General features: G+C 49.0%; 1 protein-coding gene across 3 annotated transcripts in view; it reads right to left on the bottom strand.

Moving 5' to 3' along the window:
- LOC137522865 (galactoside alpha-(1,2)-fucosyltransferase 2-like) overlaps positions 1-26,713 on the bottom strand; it is a 158,133-nt gene that overhangs the window by 32,344 nt on the left and 99,076 nt on the right. The window contains exons 2-3 of one of the 3 annotated variants that reach the window (XR_011022464.1): positions 25,622-25,808; positions 24,025-24,156 (exon numbers count right to left, since the gene is read on the bottom strand). The exons of the other annotated variants lie outside the window; for them this stretch is intronic. The gene's annotated coding sequence lies outside the window, so the exon portion shown is untranslated. Of the gene's footprint in view, positions 1-24,024; positions 24,157-25,621; positions 25,809-26,713 lie in introns of those variants that run through there. 3 annotated transcript variants of the gene reach the window in all.

Raw genomic sequence — 26,713 nt, 5'->3', positions numbered from 1 at the left:
GACCTTATTATCTTTTGTGTGCCACCCCCACCCGAGACACTCAAATAGCCGGCGGTCATTGCTTCATTGTGATACGCAAGCCCCTTCACCACGGCAAGGTAATGATCACGAAGGGGGATGGGCACATGTACATGCCTTTTGTTTTTTTGTTGCAGCCGCCTGCAGTGCAGCCAGAAAAATTAGGCAGGCATGTACACGCACCAGAAAAATTTGTGTAGCGGCCGCTGCTAGCAGCGGCCTTAAAAATTCAGAAATCCGCCTAGAGTCCTGGACCCTGTTGGTGGTGGCGGAGAAGGCAAGCGGCCTGCAGGCAGAGATGCTGTGTGTGGGGACTGACTTAGTCTTCGGTCATGCAGTAGCCCTCCGTGATCCATTCCTCATTCATTTTGATAAAGGTCAAGTACTGAACACTGTCGTGACTTAGGCGACTTCTCTTCTCAGTGACTATGCCTCCAGCTGCACTGAAGGTCCTTTCTGACAGGACGCTTGGGGCAGGGCAAGAGAGAAGTTGTATGGCAAATTGGGAGAGCTCTGGCCACAGGTCAATCCTGCGCAACCAGTAGTCCAAGGGTTCATCGTCGCTGCTCGCAGTGTCTACATCCACACTCAAGGCCAGGTAGTCGGCTACCTGCAGGTCTAGGCGTTGGTGGAGGGTGGATCCGGAAGGACTATGGCGAGGAGTTGGACTAAAGAATGTCCGCATGTCCGACATCACCCTGAGATCGCTGGAGCGTCCTGTCCTTGCCTGCGTGGACTTGGGAGGAGGAGGGTTACTGCCAGTGGTACCTTGATTGCGTTGTGCAGCCACATCACCCTTAAACGCATTGTAAAGCATCATCGACAGCTTGTTCTGCAAGTGCTGCATCCTTCCCGCCTTCTGTTGAGTTGGTAACAGGTCCACCACTTTGTGCCTGTTCCGAGGGTCTAGTAGCGTGGCCACCCAGTACAGGTCATTCCCCTTGAGTTTTTTTATACTGGGGTCCCTCAACAGGCTGGACAACATGAAAGAGGCCATCTGCACAAAGCTGGATGCAGACGTACTCTCCATCTCCTCTTGCTCTTCCTCAGTGATGGGACGCAACTCCTCTTCCTCCCCCCAGCCACGAACCATACCGCGGGAACGTGGAGCAGCAGAAGCCCCCTGTGACGGCTGCCGCGGTTGTTCTTCTTCCGCCGCCTCTTCCTCCTCCACAGAAACACCTTCCTCATCATCAGAGTCTGACTCCTCTCCTTCCCCACACGACTCCTCTTCTTCCTCCTCCTCCTCCCCCCTCTGTGCTGCCGCAGGTGTTGTGGAAACATCGGGTTCGGATGTAAATCGCTCCCATGACTCCTGCTGCCATAACTGTTCTCGTTCACGCTCCTCCACAGCTGTATCCACCACTCTACACACGGCACGCTCCAGGAAGTAGGCGTAGGGGATCAAGTTGCTGATTGTGCCCTCAGAGCGACTCACCAGTTTGGTCACCTCCTCAAAGGGCTCCATGACCCTGCATGCATTTCGCATCAGTGTTAAGTTGTTGGGCCACAACATCCCCATCCTCCCAGATTGTGTCCTTGTACTGTAATGATACAGGTACTGGGTGACGGCTTTCTCCTGGTCTAGCAGGCGAGAGAACATCAGCAGGGTGGATTTCCAGCGAGTCGGGCTATCACAAATCAGGCGTCTCACCGGCACGTTGTTTCTACGCTGAATGTCCGCAAAGCGAGCCATGGCCGTGTAAGAGCACCTGAAATGCCCACACAACTTCCTGGCCTACTTTAGGACGTCCTCTAAGCCTGGGTACTTGGACACAAATCTTTGCACGACCAGATTCAGCACATGTGCCATGCAGGGTATGTGTGTCAGCTTTCCCAAATTCAACGCAGCAATGAGATTGCTGCCGTTGTCACACACCACGCTGCCATTGCTCCACCTGTTTGTTAAGAGCAGCCAGGAGAGCTGTTCTAGTGTGACTCTCCGCTTTCAGGCAAGACATGTCTAACACTGCGTGACACCGTCGTACCTGGCATGCAGCATAGGCCCTGGGGTGCGTAGGCTGTGTAGATGGAGAGGAGATCGCGGCACCAGCCGAGGAGGAGGATGACGACAGGGAAGAGGTGGTAGCAGGCGGAGAGGAGGTGGCTGGAGGCCTGCCTGCAAGCCGTGGAGGTGTGACAAGTCGGTCCGCTGCGCAGCCACGTACTCCCTGCTTGCTGCCATCGGTCACCAGGTTGACCCAATGGGCTGTGTACGTAATGTAGCGGCCCTGCCCGTGCTTGGCAGACCAGGCATCCGTGGTCAGGCGGACCCTTGCCCCAACGCTCTTCGCAATAGATGACACCACTTGCCTCTCAACTGCATGGTACAGTTTGGGTATGGCCTTTTGTGAAAAATAATTGCGGCCTGGTATCTTCCACTGCAGTGTACCAATGGCCAAAAACTTAAGGAAAGCCTCCGACTCCACCAGCTTGTATGGTAATAGCTGGCGAGCTAATAATTCCACCACGCCAGCTGTCAGACGCCAGGCAAGAGGGTGACTGGCAGACATTTGCTTCTTACGCTCAAATACGTCCTTCACGGACAGCTGGCTACTGCTGTGGGCAGAGGAGAAGGAACCGCTCAAGGGACGAGGCGGTGTGGAGGAGGGTGGCTGTGAAGGTGCAAGGGAGAAAGCGGATGAAGACTATGCACCTGAAGGAGGAAGAGGAGAAGGAGGGTGGCTTGTCTTTTGAGGGGTGCAGCTTTTCCTCAGGTGTTCTTGCCATAGCGGTTTGTGCCTTCGTAAGGCACTTGTCCCTACGTGAGAGTTGGCCTTTCCACGGCTCAATTTTTGCTGGCAGAGACAACAGATGGCTTTGCTCCGATCTGAAACACACGTTAAAAAATGTCCAAACCACTGAGCCCCCCTGGGGTGATTGCGCTATGGTGGCATCAGCAGCTGACATTGAAGGGCATGTTGGCTGGCTGTCCATAGCTGGCGATACATGGCGCCGGACACTGCCCCAGCTGTTTCTGAGGACGAGCTCCCTCTGCTTCTATCATGGAGTCGTCTCCTCCTACTCCTCTCTGACTCCTCCTCTGAACTGTCCCCTTGGTCATCTCCTCTACTGGGAACATACGTGGCATCCGTATAATCGTTATCATAATCCTCCTGCCCAGCTTCTCTTTCCTCAGACACCTCCTCAACTGCACCAACTTCAGGTGGTTCATCATCCCCCTCCTCACACGTTACGTCCATACTATCGCCACCTAACTCAGACGTATGAGGTGGTGTACCTGCGCCTTCTTGTTGTTGTTGCAGTAGTGGCTGTGAATCAGTGATTTCACCACCACCAAATAACTCCTGCGAAGTGTCAAATGCAGCGGATGTGGTGCTTGTACTAGCGCTGGTGGCACTGGCTGCGGGAGATGAGGTCTTCTGTGTTAAATACTCAACCACGTCCTCACAATTTTGGGAAGTGATGGCACGTGCCTTCTTCTGAGCACTGTATTTTGGGACAGGTCCGCATGAAATCACAGCAACACCACCTCGCACAGACCTGCCGATGCCTGGTGGCCTTCCTCTGGGTCTGCCTCTACCTCGTTTGTCCATCTCGGGGGGGGGGGGGGGGGGGGATGCTAGGTATATGCAGTGAGCTGGGTTCACTCAACACAACAGGTAGTTATATGCAGTGAGGTGGGTTCACTGAACAGTAAAGGTAGTTAGATGCAGTGAGGTGGGTTCACTGAACAGTAAAGGTAGTTAGATGCAGTGAGGTGGGTTCGCTGAACAGTAAAGGTACTTAGATGCAGTGAGGTGGGTTCACTCAACACAACAGGTAGTTAGATGCAGTGAGGTGGGTTCACTGAACAGTAAAGGTAGTTAGATGCAGTGAGGTGGGTTCACTGAACAGTAAAGGTAGTTAGATGCAGTGAGGTGGGTTCACTGAACAGTAAAGGTAGTTAGATGCAGTGAGGTGGGTTCGCTGAACAGTAAAGGTACTTAGATGCAGTGAGGTGGGTTCACTCAACACAACAGGTAGTTAGATGCAGTGAGGTGGGTTCACTGAACAGTAAAGGTACTTAGATGCAGTGAGGTGGGTTCACTCAACACAACAGGTAGTTAGATGCAGTGAGGTGGGTTCACTCAACACAAAGCTGGGTATATGCAGTGATGAGGTGGGTTAAGTAAACACAACAGGTACTGGGTATATGCAGTACTGGGTAGTACAATGTGCAGCTCCCTGACACACACACAGGTAGTCACTGAATGTGCTGGGCTGCTGGCAGTGGCGCACACACTACTATGAATTAGCAAGGCTGTGCATGAACCAAAAGTGTCAGTTTGACACACAGAAGAACCGGAAAAAAAAGTACAGGATGAGCTCTGAAAAGAGCTGTTGAGGGGTGCTATAAAAGCAATAATAATCAGCCAGGAGCAAGCTAAGCAGCTAAGAACCTAACTAATCTGTCCCTAGAAGAACAAGTCTGCAGCAGCTGTCCCTAGTCTGTCTCTAGCAGGCACACGAGTGAGGCTAATGGCCGCCGGAGCCTGCCTTATATAAGGGGGGGTGGGGTTCCAGGGCTTAGTGTAGCTAAATGGCTACAATGTGCCTGCTGACTGTGATGCAGAGGGTCAAAGTTGACCCTCATAGTGCATTATAGGGCGAATCGAACTTCCGCAAAAGTTCGCTTGGTCCACGCGAATGCGAACCACCAAAGTTAGCCTGGAACCGTTCGCCGGTGAACCGTTCGTTACATCTCTAATGGGGATGAGAACTTTGAAAATTAGAAAAAATTATGCTGGCCACAAAAGTGATAGAAAATATGTTTCAAGGGGTCTAACACCTGGAGGGGGGCATGGCGGAGTGGGATACATGCCCAAAGTCCTGGGGAAAAATCTGGATGTGACGCAAAGCAGCGTTTTAAGGGCAGAAATTACATTGAATGCTAAATTGCAGGCCTAAAGTGCTTTAAAACATCTTGCATGTGTATACATCAATCAGGGAGTGTAATTAGAGTTCTGCTTCACACTGACACACCAAAATCACTGTGTAAAGCACCGCAAACAGCTGTTTGCGTAGTGACGGCCGTGCTGGACTGATGCGCAACATGGCCAGAGTGCAGGCCGTGGCAGTTTTCCAGCCCATATGGTCGCCGGGCAGTGGTAGCTCAATGATAGAACAACAGTGACTGTCCAGCTGATCAAATTTAGACTGTCCACAATGAAGCAACGACCTTATTATCTTCTTGTATGTAGGTAGGCATAGGTAGGAGGTCCAGTATAGGTAGGTAGGCATAGGTAGGAGTCCCAGTATAGGTAGGTAGGCATAGGTAGGTTTCCCAGTAGTTTGCTAGGCATAGGTAGGAGACCCAGTATAGGTAGGTAGGCATAGGTAGGTGTCCCAGTGGTTAGCTAGGCATAGGTAGGAGTCCCAGTATAGGTAGGTAGGGATAGGTAGAAGTCCCAGTATAGGTAGATAGGCATAGGTAGGTGCCTCAGTAGTTAGCTAGACATAGGTAGGAGGCCCAGTAGTTAGCTAGGCATAGGTAGGAGACCCAGTATAGGTAGGTAGGCATAGGTAGGTCCCCTAGTATAGGTAGGTGTCCCTGTATAGGTAAGTAGGTGCCCCAGTAGTTAGGTAGGTGTCCCAGTATAGATAGTTAGGCAGGGCCTGGCTGGCACAGTAATAACAATTACCAAGGTCCAGCTGCAACAGATATGGCTGTATAATGTCAGTGAGCAACACACACACAAAAAAAAAACACATCTGAAAAAACATTAGCTCTCAAAAGAGCTGTTGAGGGGTGCTATTTTAGCAATAACAATCAGCCAGGAGCAAGCCAAGAGCCTAACTGATCTTTCCCTAGGAGAACATGTCTGCAGCAGCTGTCTCTAGTCTGTCTCTAGCAGGCACACGAGTGAGTGTAATTGTTATAATAGAGAACAGAGGCGCCAAAAGGATAAAAACAGCATTTAAAAGTTTTAAAATTTTGCTTAGGAGGCAGTGGTGGACCTACCTCCCATAAGCAGACACAACAAACTGTGTATTCACAAAAGGGATATATTGGTATACTCCAAAAATAGATCGCAACGCGTTTCGCAGGTCAAGCCCGCTTCATCAGGCAAATACAGGAAGGAGCACACACTGGGGGTAAGAGGCAACACATTTGTACAGATCCTGAACATACCGCATAGACATAAAACATAAACAAAAGCATTTGTGTAAGGGAATTCACTGGTTGTGATTAAGTGTAATGATGTCAATGGGATGACTATCCCTATGAAAAAAAAAGGGGGTGGGGGTTGCAGGGGGGGGGGGGGGGATTGAAGAGTAAGAGGGGGTGGGGAAGGGAAAGGGGGAGGAGGGGAGAGGGAGGATAAGAACCGGAGGGTGGGGGAATATTTTTAGGGGGAAAAGAACCAAAGCGGAAAAAGGAAAAACAGAAAAAGGAAATAGGAATGATAATATTAAGTGTTAAATATAAATATGACATCATAATAACTAAAAAACGTTGATCTCCAACATGTGGGAAGTTGGTGTATTATATGGGGTATTTTCCTAACACACAGTCAAAAGTATCAATATTAATATATATATATTTGCACGTGTATTGAAAGAGAGGTTTAAACTATAAGAATTAGTGCAAAGGGGGTTTATGAGTAAAATAGTGCAAAAGATGTTTAAGTAAAATGTAAAAAAACATCAGAAAGTGATTACTTACAAGCAGTATGTCTAGGTAGCACCTGGCGCCTCGGTGGCCAAGTGCTACTGAACTGCTGTTTATATAGTGGTGAGGACCTCCCCTTAACTGATTAGAATGTGGGGCGGGCGCTTAGTTTCCCGCCATGCGTGATTGCGTCATTACGCATGCGCGCATGCGTACTTTGACGCGTACTTGCGTCCAAGTAAAAACATGTTAACTATGCGTGATGCGCGCATGCGTACATTTGGACGCATACTATACGCGTCACAGTATGGGCGCATGCGTACTAGCATGCCGCCATGTGTATGGCGGCATGTAATGGGATATTGCGTATATATGGCAGTGCTGGGCCGAAATTACGCATGCGCGTAATTACGCACCGTAATTTACCGCTATTTTACGCGTAAGCGCTACGCGTAATTTACGGTCTTACGCGTAAGTATGTACGCGTAAGTCGTAAAGCGGTATTGTAATTACGCCGGCTACCGTAATAGCGTAGGCATGCGTAATTTTACGGCAAATTACGCGTGAATTTACGCGTAATTTCGTAGGCACAACTCCCCTTTTCTAGGAGTAGCCAATCAGTTATCAAGTTTGTTTGGGAGCTACATCCTAAGCAACCAATAGTATCTTCTCCCGCCCTTCAGTATATAAGCTGTCAGCCATGATCTGTGTTCTTTGTGGGTTGCTTTCACTTTCTGAGGAGAAGGAGTGAGACAGAGAGTGATACAGTTACACATCCATATTAATTGCAATTCTATTGCATTTTCTTAGATCTTTGATCTGTGTGATTGTAAGCCTGTGTTAGGAAGTTGATTATTGTAGTTAGGGCTTTGTTTAGGGTTAGAATTCTGTTGTTTAGTGTTAGAGGCAGGGAAAACTGATTATAGGGCTTGTGATTTTACAGTGAAAGCGTGTAGATTGTAGAGACAAGAGAGGGCCTGTGATATGTAATAGAGTGAAATCAGTTAGATTCAGGGATCGTGTGCTGAGAGTGAATTGTATTTGTGTTTTTTTTTTTTTTTTTTTATCATTTTAATTATTTGATTTGATTGAATTTTATTTTCATTTTTTTTGTGGGGGGATTTATTTCAAGTGCGTTGTCCAAAAGCAATTGATATATAATTTGGACTAGCTCTCCAGTCCTCTCCTCCCTCATTACATTGAAATTTTAATTTGATTTATTTTTATTTTATACGTTTATCATTTGTCACTTTCCCCTACATTTCAATAAAACAATAACGTTTGGCACTTGCTGAACATATTCCCTACAATGTCTGGCAGAGGTGGAGCAGGCCGTGCCCGTGGCCGAGGAATTGAAACCACTGCAAAAAGATGTTTGTTTGACACCTTGACAGGCAGTGATCAAGAACCAGCAGCCCAAAAAGTACATCCCTATTTCACAGCAGGAAGGGGACGCTCTGCACCAAGCAGGGGATGCACTGTACCCGGCAGGGGTCAGTCCAAAACTGGCAGGGGACAGTCAGTTGGTAGTGGACAATCAGTGCGAGGTAGTGGCCAATCCTCAACAGGCACAGTGAGGAGTGAAGATGTAACTCCAAAAAAAGTCTACAACCTTACGCGCGATTCTATGATGATGAAGGGCCCACGACGCCCCATTAGGGAGAGCCAGGCTGATGATATTGTGGAGTTTGTGACGAGAGATAGCGGTTCTCAGTCCCCCAATCTTCAGGCCCTGGAGAGTAGCAGCAGTACCAGCAGCACACCCATGCCTGCTCAAAGATCTGCCACCAACATCCAAAATGAGCCTTCACTTCCATATACTGCACATATTGCAGACCTTGTGGACAAAGCTCTTTCGCAGTCCGACATAAACCTAGAGTCTGATGCCCAGAATTTTTTTTAATGAACCTCAGAATGTTATCGATGAGGGATTGGCGGGTGATGATCATGATGACAACTTGTACCATGCCCGCGGTCAGTCTCAGTCCTCAATGGGAGAACATAACATCCAGGATGAGGCCTCTCCCAACCTTCTTTCTCCCAATTATCCTGATGATGATGAGCTGGGTTCTTATAAGGGATGTAGTGACGATGATTAGTGTTGGGCGAACAGTGTTCGCCACTGTTCGGGTTCTGCAGAACATCACCCTGTTCGGGTGATGTTCGAGTTCGGCCGAACACCTGACGGTGCTCGGCCAAACCGTTCGGCCATATGGCCGAACTAAGAGCGCATGGCCGAACGTTCCCCGAACGTTCGGCTAGCGCTGTGATTGGCCGAACGGGTCACGTGGTTCGGACCCGAACGCGCTCTGATTGGCCGAACGGTCACGTGGTTCGGGTAAATAAATACCCGAACCACGTCATATCTCCGCCATTTGTCTGTGGGTTTAGCTTTGGGTAGGCAGGCAGGGTAGTTCGCGCTCCAGCCACGCTAGCCAGGGTCCCCCCTGTCATTGTGTCACTGCTGGGAACAGTAGTACACCGCTTGCTCAGCCACACTATATAGCATTCTGTTTACTGCCACTCTGTGTACCTCGCTCAGCCACACTATATAGCATTCTGTTTACTGCCACTCTGTGTCTGCTGGGAATAGTAGTACACCGCTTGCTCAGCCACACTATATAGCATTCTGTTTACTGCCACTCTGTGTACCTCGCTCAGCCACACTATATAGCATTCTGTTTACTGCCACTCTGTGTCTGCTGGGAATAGTGGTACACCGCTCGCTCAGCCACACTATATAGCATTCTGTTCACTGTTCTGTGTCTGCTTGGAATAGTGGTACACCGCTCGCTCAGCCACACTATATAGCATTCTGTTTACTGTTCTGTGTCTGCTGGGAATAGTGGTACACCGCTCGCTCAGCCACACTATATAGCATTCTGTTTACTGTTCTGTGTCTGCTGGGAATAGTGGTACACCGCTCGCTCAGCCACACTATATAGCATTCTGTTCACTGTTCTGTGTCTGCTGGGAATAGTGGTACACCGCTCGCTCAGCCACACTATATAGCATTCTGTTCACTGTTCTGTGTCTGCTGGGAATAGTGGTACACCGCTCGCTCAGCCACACTATATAGCATTCTGTTTACTGTTCTGTGTCTGCTGGGAATAGTGGTACACCGCTCGCTCATCCACACTATATAGCATTCTGTTCACTGTTCTGTGTCTGCTGGGAATAGTGGTACACCGCTCGCTCAGCCACACTATATAGCATTCTGTTCACTGTTCTGTGTCTGCTGGGAATAGTGGTACACCGCTCGCTCAGCCACACTATATAGCATTCTGTTCACTGTTCTGTGTCTGCTGGGAATAGTGGTACACCGCTCGCTCAGCCACACTATATAGCATTCTGTTTACTGTTCTGTGTCTGCTGGGAATAGTGGTACACCGCTCGCTCAGCCACACTATATAGCATTCTGTTTACTGTTCTGTGTCTGCTGGGAATAGTGGTACACCGCTCGCTCAGCCACACTTTATAGCATTCTGTTTACTGTTCTGTGTCTGCTGGGAACAGTAGTACACCGCTCGCTCAGCCAGAGTATATAGCATTGTGTTTACTGCCACTCTGTGTACACCGCTCAGCCAGACTATATACCATTGTTTACTGACACTCTGTGTACACCGCTCAGCCAGACTATATACCATTGTTTACTGACACTCTGTGTACACCGCTCAGCCAGACTATATACCATTGTTTACTGCCACTCTGATTCTGCTGGGAACAGTAGTACACCGCTCGCTCAGCCAGACTATATAGCATTGTGTTTACTGCCACTCTGTGTACACCGCTCAGCCAGACTATATACCATTGTTTACTGACACTCTGTGTACACCGCTCAGCCAGACTATATACCATTGTTTACTGAAACTCTGTGTACACCGCTCAGCCAGACTATATACCATTGTTTACTGCCACTCTGATTCTGCTGGGAACAGTAGTACACCGCTCGCTCAGCCAGACTATATACCATTGTTTACTGACACTATATAGCAGACTATATAGCATTGTGTGTACACCGCTCAGCCAGACTATATACCATTGTTTACTGACACTCTGTGTACACCGCTCAGCCAGACTATATACCATTGTTTACTGCCACTCTGATTCTGCTGGGAACAGTAGTACACCGCTCGCTCAGCCAGACTATATACCATTGTTTACTGACACTCTGTGTACACCGCTCAGCCAGACTATATACCATTGTTTACTGCCACTCTGATTCTGCTGGGAACAGTAGTACACCGCTCGCTCAGCCAGACTATATACCATTGTTTACTGACACTATATAGCAGACTATATAGCATTGTGTGTACACCGCTCAGCCAGACTATATACCATTGTTTACTGACACTCTGTGTACACCGCTCAGCCAGACTATATACCATTGTTTACTGCCACTCTGATTCTGCTGGGAACAGTAGTACACCGCTCGCTCAGCCAGACTATATACCATTGTTTACTGACACTCTGTGTACACCGCTCAGCCAGACTATATACCATTGTTTACTGCCACTCTGATTCTGCTGGGAACAGTAGTACACCGCTCGCTCAGCCAGACTATATAGCATTGTGTTTACTGCCACTCTGTGTACACCGCTCAGCCACACTATATAGCATTGCGTACTCTGCCAGTCAGTGTGTATATTGCTGGGATCAGTAATACTCCACTCACCGTCAACCACTATATGAGCTCAACATGAGTTCCCCAGAGACCTCCGCTGTGAGCAGCACTCCCAACAACAGCAACAGCCAACGCCCCACGCAAGCTATAACATCCACCCCAGCAGCCAGTGGTCAGCAGCAGCCCTCCCCGGAGGAGAACGTTGTGTCCATCAGTCCGTCGCCAGAGCGATTAATGAGGGCTGCCATTGAGGAGATGATGGGGCCTGATGTGGAGGAGGAGGTCTGGCTCAGGCCAGCATCCCAAGTTAATGTTGAGGACGATGAGGGGTCTGTGTCTGGGGATGTTGGGGTGGCAGAGGTGGTGGGTGGGTCAGACTCAGGAGAAGAGTTGTATGATGAGGATGATGATCGGGACCATCTGTATGTGCCTCAGAGTCCGACCCCGGAAAACATGTTGTATCGTGTGTTTAGGTACTAAAATCTGCGTTCCCTCCCAGTAGTGTTGGGCGAACAGTGTTTGCCACTGTTCGGGTTCTGCAGAACATCACCCTGTTCGGGGTGACTATATAGCAGACTATATAGCATTGTGTTTAATGCCACTCTGTGTACACGGCTCAGCCACACTATATAGCATTGTGTTTACTTCCACTCTGTGTCTGCTGGGAACAGTAGTACACCGCTCACCCGCCACTGTATAGCATTGTGCTCTGTGTCACTGCTGACAATAGTGGTACACCGCTCACCCACCACTGTATAGCATTTCTGTACTGCCACTGTACTGCTGCCAGTCAGCGTGTACTTTAAGGATAAGTGAAATGAGGAAGAAATCCGGTGAAAGAGGGAGGGGCAAGGGAAGAGGTGTTTCCCCTGACGGTTCACGTACAGGCCACAGGGGAGCACCCAAGAAAACCCACTCAATACTGCCCATGTTGTCCAGGACAACAACCCTCACAGATCCAAAAGAACAGGACCAGATAATTACTTGGATGACCTCTCAAGCGTCCAGCAGTGGGTTAAGCAGCACCAGCACATCACGCACGAGGTCCGAGTCCTCAGCCAGTTAAAGTCTGGGCTTTCTTTGAAGACTGCACTGAGGATGTTACCATGGCGATTTGCAAGGTGTGCAAGACCCGCCTGAGCAGGGGGAAAAGTATTAACAACCTCTCCACCACCAGCATGAGCCGCCACATTCTATCCAAACATCCCACTCTGTGGGCAAACGCGGCAGGACAGGGTACCACCAGCAACACTGCCTCCCTTGGGTTCACCAGACTCACCACCAGACCCGCCTCAGCAGCAGCAGTAGCCCAGCCATTGCGTGGTTCACAACATTCACAAACATCAGACGATGCTGACACTGTCACTTTCCGGACTAGTGCTCTTGAGGTCTCCCAGTGTTCATCAAACACAACAACCAACAGCCCTTCGGTGTGCAGCGCTACGGTTGAGTTGTCTGTCTCTGAGATGTTTGAGCACAAGAGGAAATTGCCAGCAAATGACCCCCGGGCCGTGGCAGTAACAGCCAGCCAGCATAGCCAAGCTTCTGGCCTGCGAAATGCTGCCATATCGAGTGGTGGAGACAAACAGCTTCAAGGGCATGATGTCAGTGGCCATCCCACGTTACGTGGTTCCCAGCCGCTACCACTTTGCGCGCTCTGCAGTGCCTGAGTTGCATGAGCACGTGGTCAGCTAAATAACCCGAAGCTTGAAGAATGCCGTTGCCTGCAAGGTTCACCTCACCACTGACACCTGGACGAGTGCGTTCGGCCAGGGTCGATACATCTCCCTTACCGCGCACTGGGTGAACCTTGTGGAGCCTGGCAGCGATTCCTCACCTGCTACGGCGCGGGTGTTGCCCACGCCGCAAACAGCTGGATAACAACAGCAGCACCTACCTCTCTGACTCCTTCTCCTCCAACGCATCTCAAAGCTGTACCTCATCCGGAAATGCTAACCCAGCACCAGCAGCAGTAGGATCGTGGAAGCAGTGCAGCACAGCTGTTGGCATGCGTCAGCAAGCGTTGCTGAAGCTGATCTGCCTTGGGGATAAGCAGCACACAGGGGAGGAAATTTGGAGGGGAATAAAGGAACAGACGGATTTGTGGCTGGCACCGCTGGACCTGAAACCGGGCATGAAGCTAGACACCTGGCACGAACTGGCAATGTACGCAATAGAGGTGCTGGCTTGCCCGGCAGCCAGCGTTATGTCGGAACGCTGTTTCAGTGCTGCCGGAGGCATCATCACAGATCGGCGTATCCGCCTCTCCACAGAAAATGCAGACCGTCTGACTCAAATTAAAATGAATCAATCCTGGATTGGAAACGACTACGCAACACTCCTGGACCCCAACCAAGTAACATGACCGATGAACATCTGGGATGGTTTAGCGTTTCCGGTCCCTGTTTATTGAACCTCTCATCTGTATTACATTTATGACTGCATGGCGGCAAAAAGCATTGCTGCTATATCCGCACGCTTTTTGTCCTCATGCAAGGCCTGGGTTGTTGTGTCTCACAAAGCGTGGCCTTCTCCTCCTGCGCCTCCTCCTGTTCCATCACGTGTGCTGCTGCTGCTGCTGCTGCTGCTGGGTTACCGTTGCCGGTCCCTGTTTATGGAACCTCTTATCTTTATTACATTTATGACTACATGGCGGTACAAAGCATGCTATCCGCACGCTTTTTGTCCTCATGCAAGGCCTGGGTTGTTGTGTCTCACAAAGCGTGGCCTTCTCCTCCTGCGCCTCCTCCTGTTCCATCACGTGTGCTGCTGCTGCTGCTGCTGCTGCTGGGTTACCGTTGCCGGTCCCTGTTTATGGAACCTCTTATCTTTATTACATTTATGACTACATGGCGGTACAAAGCATGCTATCCGCACGCTTTTTGTCCTCATGCAAGGCCTGGGTTGTTGTGTCTCACAAAGCGTGGCCTTCTCCTCCTGCGCCTCCTCCTGTTCCATCACGTGTGCTGCTGCTGCTGCTGCTGCTGCTGCTGCTGGGTTACTGTTGCCGGTCCCTGTTTATGGAACCTCTTATCTTTATTACATTTATGACTACATGGCGGTACAAAGCATGCTATCCGCACGCTTTTTGTCCTCATGCAAGGCCTGGGTTGTTGTGTCTCACAAAGCGTGGCCTTCTCCTCCTGCGCCTCCTCCTGTTCCATCACGTGTGCTGCTGCTGCTGCTGCTGCTGGGTTAGCGTTGCCGCGTGGTCCCTGTTTATTGAACCTCTTATCTTTATTACATTTATGACTACATGGCGGTACAAAGCATGCTATCCGCACGCTTTTTGTCCTCATGCAAGGCCTGGGTTGTTGTGTCTCACAAAGCGTGGCCTTCTCCTCCTGCGCCTCCTCCTGTTCCATCACGTGTGCTGCTGCTGGGTTAGCGTTGCCGCGTGGTCCCTGTTTATTGAACCACTTATCTTTATTACATTTATGACTGCATGGTGGTACAAAGCATGCTATCCGCACGCTTCTTGTCCTCATGCAAGGCCTGGGTTGTTGTGTCTCAAAGCGTGGCCTTCTCCTCCTGCGCCACCCTCCTCCTGTTCCATCACGTGTGCTGCTGCTGGGTTAGCATTACCGGTCCCTTTTCCTGGAACCTCTTATATGTATTACATTTATGACTGCATGCCGACAAAAAGCATGTTACCTGTGCAAAGAAAACAGACATTTCCCGCATTTAAAAGACAGTTTTCCCTTTGAAACTTTAAAATCGATTTTCTCAAAAACTATAAGCTCTTTTTGCTAAAAAAATTTTTCCTCTTGTACCCACTCCCAAGGTGCACATACCCTGTAAATTTGGGGTATGTAGCATGTAAGGAGGCTTTACAAACCACAAAAGTTCGGGTCCCCATTGACTTCCATTATGTTCGGAGTTCGGGTCGAACACCCGAACATCGCGGCCATGTTCGGCCTGTTCGGCCCGAACCCGAACAGCTAGATGTTCGGCCAACACTAACGATGATCTGGATAGGGACTATGCTCCGCCTGAACATCACGATGATGCCAGCTCAGATGATTCAGAGCCGCAGAGGCTGCATCAGCATACCGTGAGACCTAGTGGAAGCAGTGGCTCCTCTGGTAGGCTTTTTCAAACGAGGCAGCAGCCACAGCCTGAGCCTGCATCTGAAAGCACCCTCTCCCAAATTGTTGTGCCTGAGACTGAAAAAACAGTTAAAAAATCATCTAAGAAAGCCCCAGTTTGGAAGTACTTTACCGTTGATGAATCTGATCCCGTTGATGAATCTGATCCCCACATTGCCATATGCAACATTTGTGGTCATAAGGTGCGTTTAGGGAAGGACTTGTCAAGAGCGGGCACAGGTGGACCACTCTCCCACATAAAAAAGCATAAGAGAGAAAATCAGCTTGTTCAGGAAGCAATGGGTAAAAGACCCCGCACAGTGCCCCATCCTTCTTCCCATTCAGGTTCTGACATCGGCACCCCTTCCCCCTGCCTTCACTCCGCAACACAGTCTGGCAGTAGAGGCCACATGTCAGCTACCTCAATTGCACGTTTCTCGTCAGTGGCTCACAGCACCCAGCCCTTAATTACTGAGTCGATAAGGTCGACAAAGCCACTGCCTTCCCATCACAGCAGGATCCGGAGGCTGAATGGGCTGCTGTCACAGGCTATGGTCCAGCAGTTATTGCCCTACAGTCTTGTAGAGGAGGGTACAGCCATTCGCGAGCTGCTGAGGTTTGGCATACCAGAATGGCGGATCCCCAGCCGCCATTTTTTTGCTAGGACAGCAATACCTGACCTGTATCGCCACACTGTGGATAATGTGACCCTGTCCCTTGACTATTCTGTAGGCAACAGGGTACATCTCACGACGGATTGCTGGACCAGCAGTCATGGCCAGGGACGTTATATGTCCTTTACGGCACATTGGGTCACCCTCCAATGTCAACAGGAGGGTTCCAGTCCTGGGGCGGCCAATGAGCTGGTTGCGCCGCCCCGTGGTGTCAAGGGGAACAGTTCCACACTTGCCTCTAGTCATGTCGCAACCGCTACAGCTGAGGCCCCCAGTAAGCGTGCCCGTGGAACTGGCCACAGCAGAGAGGTACATCGACGCTGTCAGGCGGTTCTGGGCTTAGTCAGCGTTGAGCAGCAGAGACTTACTGCACCAAATGTCCTGGCCATTATCAACGGACAGGTGCAGAAGTGGCTGACCCCAAGAAGACTCCAGGCTGGTCATGTTGTATGTGACAACGCAGCAAATCTGATTGCCGCCCTGAATCAGGGCAACATCCCCCATGTGCCATGTTTTGCCCACATACTCAACCTGGTGGTGCAGCGCTTTATACGCACCTACCCAGGTTTGAGTGATGTGGTGCAGCATGCAAGAAGAGTTGTATCGAAGTTACGTTATTCTTCAAATGCCAAAGATTCGCTGTCTAAATTGCAGGAGAAACATGGCCTGCCCCCCCATAGGCTCATTGCAGACAGTGCAACACGGTGGAACTCCACACTTCGCATGCTGAATAGGTTGTGCGAGCAGAAAAAGGCGGTTGCAGAGTACCTCCGAGGAGGACATGGCACCCAGGGCGCACCTGCCCGATTCACCCAGGAAGAGTGGCGGCTGATGTATCAAGTCTGCCGTGTCTTGTCCCCATTCGATCAGGCTACAACATTCGTAAGTGGGGCACAAGTCTGTATCAGCGAAGTGATCCCTCTTGTGTACATGCTGGACGAGAGTCTGAGTAGCCTGATGGCAGCTGGGGAGGATGCGCTTGATGAGCTTGAACAACAAAGCTTGCTCCAAGCCACCCAAACTCAGGCACATGAGGAGGAGGAGCTTACTTTCACGCGGGACTTACTTGAGGTGCCTGACCATTGTGAGGAGGGAGAGCAGGCCAGTGCGGCATCTGTGGTTCATGGGTGGGTAGACATTGGAAGGCAGGACGAGCAGCAGCAGCAGTCAGAGGATTTTGATGTGTTGAGCAGACCGGATGATTTGGAGGCGCAGGCTCATCTCTTCCCCATGGCTGTTCATATGTTGAAATGCTTACGCAGAGATCCCCGGATCCAAAACATTAAGGAGAGGGATGACTACTGGTTGACCGCCCTTTTAGACCCTCGATGCAAGGGGAAACTGGGTCAGTTCATTCCAGCAAGCCGGCAGGAGGAGAGGATGCGGGAGCTGCAGCAGGCCCTAATACGTCATGTGCAGGAGGCCTTTCCACAGTCTGAGATCACAGCTATCCCCACTCATCGCACCCAGCAAGTAGCTGAGCCTAGCAGACCCATTCTTCCTGGAGACCTTTTTGGAGCAATGAGAAACTTTTACTTCTCTGAGCGTCCAACAATAACAACAAGAACAGTAGAAGGAAGTTTTCACCAGCGGGTGAGCCGCATGGTCAGTGATTACATGGGGTCACTTGGTGCATCTGACAGTATGCGCACAGAGGACCCTATGGAATTTTGGTCCGCCAGACTGGAAACCTGTCCCGAGCTGGCGCAGTATGCGCTTCAACTTCTGTCATGCCCGGCTTCCAGCGTCATTTCTGAGCGTGCATTCAGTGCGGCAGGTGGGGTGGTTACTGAAAAGCGATCCTGTTTGTCTACAGATTCAGTGAACAGACTGACCTTCTTAAAAATGAATCAGTCCTGGATTGATGGTGAATACTCAGCCCCTGCCCTCAGAGACAGAAACTGAATGAGATCGCTTTCAACTCCCTCTGATATACCTATGTGTCTATAAGATAACATTAAATATTTAATGTTCAGTTGTGTTCCCAACATTATTGTGCACTGCACAATTTGATTCAAAGGTACAGCAGTCTTCCCACTTTTATGGAGCTCTATGGTTAAACCCCCCCCCCCCCAAAAAAAAAACCTTTTATTGATATCGTTGCTCACATCGTTACAGTGCACTGCACAATTTCATTTTTTTCTGCTCCTGCTGCAAAAGTATTTCAGTGTTCCTACCCTCATGGAGCACTGCTATGTCCTGCTATGTTTACTGTTGTCCCTGATGTTGCTGCTGTTTTGTTTATTGGTCTTCCACCTTTCCGGTGACTTTGCCTACTACCTGCCACCAAAATGTCTTGGGCTGACTGAGGGTGATGGTCAACTTACTATATGACTGAGCCGCTGCTCCTCTCAAGGGCCACAAGCTAGGACTTTGCCCTACTACCTGCCACCAAAATGGCTTGGGCTTACTGAGGGTGATGGTCAACTTACTATATGACTGAGCCGCTGCTCCTCTCAGGGCCACAAGCTAGGACTTTGCCTACTACCTGCCACCAAAATGGCTTTGGCTTACTGAGGGTGATGGTCAACTTACTATATGACTGAGCCGCTGCTCCTCTCAGGGCCACAAGCTAGGACTTTGCCTACTACCTGCCACCCAAAATGGCTTTGGCTTACTGAGGGTGATGGTCAACTTACTATATGACTGAGCCGCTGCTCCTCTCAGGGCCACAAGCTAGGACTTTGCCTACTACCTGCCACCAAAATGGCTTTGGCTTACTGAGGGTGATGGTCAACTTACTATATGACTGAGCCGCAGCTCCTCTCAGGGCCACAAGCTAGGACTTTGCCTACTACCTGCCACCAAATGGCTTGGGCTTACTGAGGGTGATGGTCAACTTACTATATGACTGAGCCGCTGCTCCTCTCAGGGCCACAAGCTAGGACTTTGCCTACTACCTGCCACCAAAAAGGCTTCTGCTGACTTAAAAAAAAAAACTCACCTTTTTCTTGTTCAGTTTCTTGGTGTCCCCACCGTTAGGGGTGCACCGCACTTTTTTTAAATAATTTACCACCTTCTCTTGATTATAGATAGCTGTGTTCCCACTGTCAGGGAGCACTCCACAAAAAAAAAAAAAAAAAAAAAAAAATCACCTGTTCCTGTTCAATTTCTTGGGTGTCCCGACCGTTAGGGTACTCCACACTTTTTATTATAATGTACCACCTTCTTTTGATTATAGATAGCTGTGTTCCCACTGTCAGGGAGCACTCCACAAAAAAAAAAAAAAAATACTCTCCTGTTCCAGTTCAATTTCTTGGGTGTCCCCACCGTTAGGGTACTCCACACTTTTTATTATAATGTACCACCTTCTTTTGATTATAGATAGTAGTGTTCCCACTGTCATGGAGCACTCCCAAAAAAAATAAAATATACTGAAACTGAATTTCTGGGGGGAGGGTGGAAGGGGTTCAGGTCTGGTTACCTATGATTTACTGGGGGGAGGGTGGAAGGGGTTCAGGTCTGGTTACCTATGAATTTTTGGGGGGAGGGTGGAAGGGGTTCAGGTCTGGTTACCTATGATTTACTGGGGGGAGGGTGGAAGGGGATCAGGTCTGGTTACCTATGAATTTCTGGGGGGAGGGTGGAAGGGGTTCAGGTCTGGTTACCTATGAATTTCTGGGGGGAGGGTGGAAGGGGTTCAGGTCTGGTTACCTATGGATTACTGGGGGGAAGGGGGAGAGGTCTGGCTACCTATGAACTACTGGGGGGAGCGTGGAAGGGGTTCAGGTCTGGTTACCTATGATTTACTGGGGGGAGGGTGGAAGGGGTTCAGGTCTGGTTACCTATGAATTTCTGGGGGGAGGGTGGAAGGGGTTCAGGTCTGGTTACCTATGATTTACTGGGGGGAGGGTGGAAGGGGTTCAGGTCTGGTTACCTATGAATTTCTGGGGGGAGGGTGGAAGGGGTTCAGGTCTGGTTACCTATGGATTTCTGGGGGGAGGGTGGAAGGGGTTCAGGTCTGGTTACCTATGATTTACTGGGGGGAGGGTGGAAGGGGTTCAGGTCTGGTTACCTATGAATTTCTGGGGGGAGGGTGGAAGGGGTTCAGGTCTGGTTACCTATGGATTACTGGGGGGAAGGGGAGAGGTCTGGCTACCTATGAACTACTGGGGGGAGCGTTGTAAGGGGTTCAGGTCTGGTTACCTATGATTTACTGGGGGGACGGTGGAAGGGGTTCAGGTCTGGTTACCTATGAATTTCTGGGGGGAGGGTGGAAGGGGTTCAGGTCTGGTTACCTATGGATTTCTGGGGGGAGGGTGGAAGGGGTTCAGGTCTGGTTACCTATGATTTACTGGGGGGAGGGTGGAAGGGGTTCAGGTCTGGTTACCTATGGATTACTGGGGGGAAGGGGAGAGGTCTGGCTACCTATGAACTACTGGGGGGAAAGGGGAGAGGTCTGGCTACCTATGAATTACTGGGGGGAGAGGGGAGAGGTCTGGGTACCTATGAATTACTGGGGGGAGAGGGTAGAGGTCTGGCTACCTATGAATTACTGGGGGGAAAGGGGAGAGGTCTGGCTACCTATGAATTACTGGGGGGAGAGGGTAGAGGTCTGGCTACCTATGAATCACTGGGGGGGGGGGGGAGAGGGCAGAGGTCTGGCTACCTATGAATTACTGGGGGGAGAGGGTAGAGGTCTGGCTACCTATGAATCACTGGGGGGGGGGGGGAGGGGAGAGGTCTGGCTACCTATGAATTGCTGGGGGGAGAGGGGAGAGGTCTGGGTACCTATGAATTACTGGGGGGAGAGGGTAGAGGTCTGGCTACTTATGAATCACTGGGGGGGGGGGGGGAGAGGGGAGAGGTCTGGCTACCTATGAATTACTGGGGGGAGAGGGTAGAGGTCTGGCTACCTATGAATCACTGGGGGGGGGGGGGGGAGAGGGGAGAGGTCTGGCTACCTATGAATTACTGGGGGGAGAGGGTAGAGGTCTGGCTACCTATGAATCACTGGGGGGGGGAGAGGGGAGAGGTCTGGCTACCTATGAATTACTGGGGGGAAAGGGGAGAGGTCTGGCTACCTATGAATTACTGGGGGGAAAGGGGAGAGGTCTGGCTACCTATGAATTACTGGGGGGAGAGGGGAGAGGTCTGGGTACCTATGAATTACTGGGGGGAGAGGGTAGAGGTCTGGCTACCTATGAATCACTGGGGGGGGGGGGGAGAGGGGAGAGGTCTGGCTACCTATGAATTACTGGGGGGAAAGGGGAGAGGTCTGGCTACCTATGAATTACTGGGGGGAGATGGGAGAGGTCTGGGTACCTATGAATTACTTGGGAGGGTGGGGGATTAGGTCTGGCTACCTATATTTAACTGGATGGAGAGGTCTGGCTACCTCTATTTATATGTGTATCAGATATACATGCATGGAGATTTATTATCAGATGCATATATATATATATATATCTATATATATATCTATATATATATCTATATCTATATCTATATCTATATATATATATATATATATATATATATATATATATATTTTATTTATACATATACTGTATATACATATGTCCCCAATATCCACCAGCTGTGATCACTTGAAGCCGTATTCATGTGCTTGTCGGTTGCTTACTTGAACCACCAGCAGAAAAAAACGCAAACCTGCTCCAAAATATTCACTGAAACCTCCAGCAACATCTTTCAGCCCTCCTGAAACTCCTAGCGGCTTTCTGCCATCCTCCTTGCATGGAAGCCGGCGTGTTACCTGACCTGCCTAGAGTCGAGTGATACGCCTGCTGCCGTGAACAGAGTACGTCGGAAAGCCAATAGGAGCATGCTAGGAGCTTCAGGAAGGCTACAAAACGCCGCTGGAGGCTCGGTAAGTATTTTGTAATGCCTGCAAACCAGGCCCAAATTCTTCTCCCCCACCCTAAAGAAATAACCCCTGAAAGGGACACTGAGCAGGGGCACAGGGTATGTTTTTAAAGGGACTCCAAGATCAAATTAAACGCAAAATGTGAACTTACCCGGGCTTTGCTGTAGCCCAGTGTTGGTCTGTAGTTGGCCGGCGGATCCTGGCGACACTCGGGCCGAGTGTCGGGCTCCTTCTTCCGCATACATCACGCGTAACGTCATTACGCCGGCCGCCTCGCGTCATCACGGTGGCCGGCGTGACAGTACGGCGCATGCGCGATTAAACCACGCATGCGCCGTACTGTGACGCCGGACGCCGTAATGACGTTACGCGTGATGTATGCGGAAGAAGGAGCCCGACAATCGGCCCGAGTGTCGCCAGGATCCGCCGGCCAACCATTTCTGAAGAGGCATTGGGAGAAGACATGGAGGTACGTCGTGGGAACTACAGACCAGCACTGGGCTACAGCAAAGCCCGGGTAAGTTCACATTTTGCGTTTAATTTGATCTTGGAGTCCCTTTAAGTATACCCAAGTGTATATGAAGTGTATACACTTCCTCTCTTAATCCCTCTCCATCCCGGTATGCCCACTCTCAATGCTATTGAAAACATGGCTCCTACAGAAAGTAGAGCTGAAACATGAAAAATGATGTCTGTGGGTCCTTACAGCGCATGCGCAGTCTCTGTCTCCTCGAATTATTTTCCGACTCTCTGCATCGCATCATAGTTCCGTGCACTATGACGCGTGCCACAGAGAGGAGGGGAGGAAGAAAGTAGAGTAGCCTGAACCTGCATGCGCTGTAAAAGAGAACTAAAAAGCAATGAATAATTGCTACATATACTCTTTACACTTTAAATGTCTATTTTGCACACTGGTGCTTTGTGTTGGACACAGAAGAAGATCTACAAAATTAAGGGATTGCATCACACAAGCAATGTGACACATACAACTAAGTATTCTGCATAAATATATGTTTTTGAAATGCATTGTATTAACAATGTCATTGCATTTCTTTTGCGATTATTTAGTCCAACACAATGTGTCAGTGTCAGAGATCGTACAACAAAAGAGAAGAAACTTATCCTTTTTTAAGAAAAAAAATTATTTTTTTGTGAAAAGTTTTTCTTTTCTTTTTTTTTTTCTTAAAGGGGAACTTCAGCCTAAACAAATATACTGTCATTAAGTTACATTAGTTATGTTAATTAGAATAGATAGGTAATATAATCTCTTACCCACCCTGTTTTAAAAGAACAGTCAAATGTTTGTGATTCATGGGGACAGCCATCTTTGTCATGGGGGCAGCCATCTTTTTGGTTGAAAGGAGGTGACAGGGAGCAGGAGACACAGTTCCAACTGTCCTGTGTCCTGATCACCCCTCCCAGCTGCACACCCTAGGCTTCAAATGTCAAATTCAAAATGTTAAAAAAAAAAAAAAATTGCACCAAAACAGCAGAACGAGAACAACAACATCAGAAATCCCATCATGCTTTGCCCGGATTCAGGGGAAAAATGCCCGGGCAGTTTTCTTCTGTACAGCTAAAAATGAGGCTTGTATAAGAGAAACAAAGTTCTGATGCTGTGAAACTGTTAAAGAAACACCAGGCCTTTTAAGTGCTGCTGAGTCGATTTTTTTCCTGTCTGTGAACCTTGCTGCATTGTGGAAAATAGCTGTTTACAGCTGTTTCCAACTGCCAAAAAACCATGCAGCAGCCACATCACCTGCCAGCAGTAAAAATGTTCAACAATAATAAACAAAAAAAAAAAACAACAAAAAACCCCTCAGTCCACCCTACCCCCTGTCCCCTTCAATTGGCGGACCTCCTCCTCCACATTCGCCATATGCTGGCGCATCTCCAGCATCTGCTGCTTTAGTATGCGGATTTCCCGCTCATGCCTCCTCTTGGTCTTCGTCAGCCTCCTCACCTGGCCCCTCAGCCTCGTATATGTTGATAGAGGAACTGTAGAAAAAAAATGTGCAAAATAGGTAAACCCAGCAATCCATCAACTTGTACATATTTCAATCTCATTGATCATCCCTAAAATTAAGAACCTGTAATGTAATACATATAACATAGCATTTACTTGCTTTTCCATAGTATGCAATGTTAATCATACAGTAAGAGAATTTTACCATAAAGCGGTGTCCTGGCTTGACTAAGATAAGCCCTCTGGCTATGATGGCTGGGGCCAGGTGAGGAGGCCCTTGACGAAGAAGGAGGCCTGGGTGCAGAGGATCCCCGGGGCCGGGCAGTGCGGGCACCACTTGCAGCTGTAGTAAGGAGTAATGAATAATACAATTTAATCAAAATATATGATAAAATGGATACAAAGTAATAACTTTATTGTTTGAACTACAATTACTTTTATTTCTATTTTCAAGTGAACTTTGATAAGGACCTTACTCTAAACACAGAACAAAAAATCATATTCTTATTCCTTTAATGTATTTATTATACATGAAAGAATATGACTCTTCAATACAGTAAAATAAAACTAGGATAGGCTTTAAAGTGATCCTTTGCGGCTATTGCGGCCTCCGGGACGTAATAGTAGCATAGGGGGAGATATTTTTGCTGGGAACACGAAGAATCACTCGCGTTCCCAATGCCTGTCGGTTCCTGACAGCGAAACCGGAAGTGGTCGCCGTGGGGTCCAGGAGGATCTGAGCGAGGCGGCGAGGGCACCGATCGACTGCAGGGGGCTCAGGGAAGCCACAGTTGAGTCAAAATCTTTTTTTTTTTTTACAGGCTTAAGGATCACTTTAAAGAGAGCACTTGGAACGCAGACTGGGGCAATGGTTCATCTTGTAGTAGGAATACGACCCTGGGCACACAGTCAAGATATCAATGGTGTGGCTCCGAGACAACTCTGTGTATGTCCTTGAGTGGCCCAGCAAGAGCTTAAGCCTCATCTACACGGGTAGATGAGGCTCCGATGATCCTTATCAATCGAGCCGCTGATGCGGCTCGATTGATAAGATCCGACAGGACGGATCTTGCTTCCGCCGATTCCCTGCTCGCTCCCCGCTAGGGGACAATGGCAGGGAATCGAGCAGAAGATAAGCGGCGCCGGCGGGGACGAGCGGGCACGAGCGGGGAATCGAATGCGGCGCACGCGCGGCGAGCGGGGACGCGGCGGGTACGCGCAGGAGGCGATCCGGCGGCTAATCGAGCCGCCGGATCGCTACAACCTCTTATGGTGTAGACGGGGCTTTAGGCTTCAATACGATTGAATAGCTCTGGAGAGATCTTTAAAAAAAATTGCTGTGCAACAAAGCCGGACCATCCACAAGGCAAACCTAGCCACTTGCCTAGGGCCTGGAGAGGATATAGGGTCCAGATGGACGACAGCACCTATCAAATTTTTCTAAAAAAAAAAAAAAATAAATTGATCATCAGTGGTTATCAAAAACCAATGTTAAGCCTAGGGGCCCATTTTTTTTAATAACTTTATTTGCATGAATGCAGTATAATCAGTACATATTGCACAAATATCATCACTATGCCCACACAGGAGCACAAAATAATATGTTTTAACCCATTTTGGAATAAGCCCCTAACAAAACAAAATGTGGGAAAAGTGCTGCACTGTGAATACCTTACGGATATATACTTTAACTGTACATACTGCACAACTCTATAGTATTCAGCCCATGGAATTATTTTTTAGGATAAATACATACAGCATATAAAACCCAAAATAGACATACATAAACTAATAGTTTGCTGACTTACATCCAATTTGAGCAACCACCCGCCTGAGCAGGTCCTGGTCCCTCCTCTTTAGGTCGCTCCAGAGCATTTGGACCTGCTTGGTGGTGAGGTCCCGCCGGTACTCGGCCCTCAGGATCCCCTGTCCCCTTCTCACCACGTCCCGTTTCTCCCTCGCGGTGGTGAGGTCATAACGGCCTCTTGTAAATTCCTGGAAAAGAAATATTACAGTATTAATGACCACTGTATTATACCTTCATTAATTAAGAATCTTCTTACTTACAGCATAATGTAAAAGATTATAATATTATTCATAATGACAGTTTTCAAAAATTGTGGGAAGCAACCAACTATGACTTCGGGCAGATACTAGGGATCAACGATGACTAGTGCCACCTATAACTGCTGACATTGCTAGCCATAATAACTACATCATTTCATTTCATGTGTGATTGGACTGACAGAGAAGATCCTGTGACAGCAAGCATCAAATATATAATTGAATGGATTCCATGAACTGGCCGCGGCGTCTATAGACTTTGTGCCAGTTCATAGCCATGGGCGTCCGCACAAAATTTTCCAGGGGGGGGGGGGTGCAAAAAGGCAGGGAAGAAGTGGTGCGCCGCAAATTTTAGAGAAGATGTGTGCGCCGAAAAACCTGAGGGTTATGTTGTGCGGCGCACGTACGCGCCGCCCCCAAAAATGGGTGCGGCCATGGACCAGAATGTGGGTGTGGCCATCGGTGGCGACAAATTTTCGTTTACTTAGCAATGTGGGACATTAGATTAGGACAGTGGTGGCGAAACTTTTGGAGGCCGAGTGCCCAAACTGCAACCCAAAAGTCAATTTATCTATCGCAAAGTGGCAACAGCAATTTAAAACTTCATACAAACGTTTTAACTCATACATGAACATTATTGAAAATCCAAGTTGCAAATAAACTGTGAAGATAAACAATTTCTTTCATCCTACTCCTGAAAAATGTATTCGTTTTTTAGAAACTCACAGTTTTATTTTCCGTTTTAAAAAGCAAAAATGTAGGTTTAATGCTATTGTCTCATAGGATAATGATTCAGCTTTTCCCAGAGGCCCCCAACAAGACAAATGTAGCAATCA

The sequence above is a fragment of the Hyperolius riggenbachi genome, chromosome 6 (genome assembly GCF_040937935.1).
Source record: "Hyperolius riggenbachi isolate aHypRig1 chromosome 6, aHypRig1.pri, whole genome shotgun sequence".
Taxonomy (NCBI): Eukaryota; Metazoa; Chordata; class Amphibia; order Anura; family Hyperoliidae; genus Hyperolius; species Hyperolius riggenbachi.
This window is presented reverse-complemented; position numbering and strand designations above follow the sequence as displayed.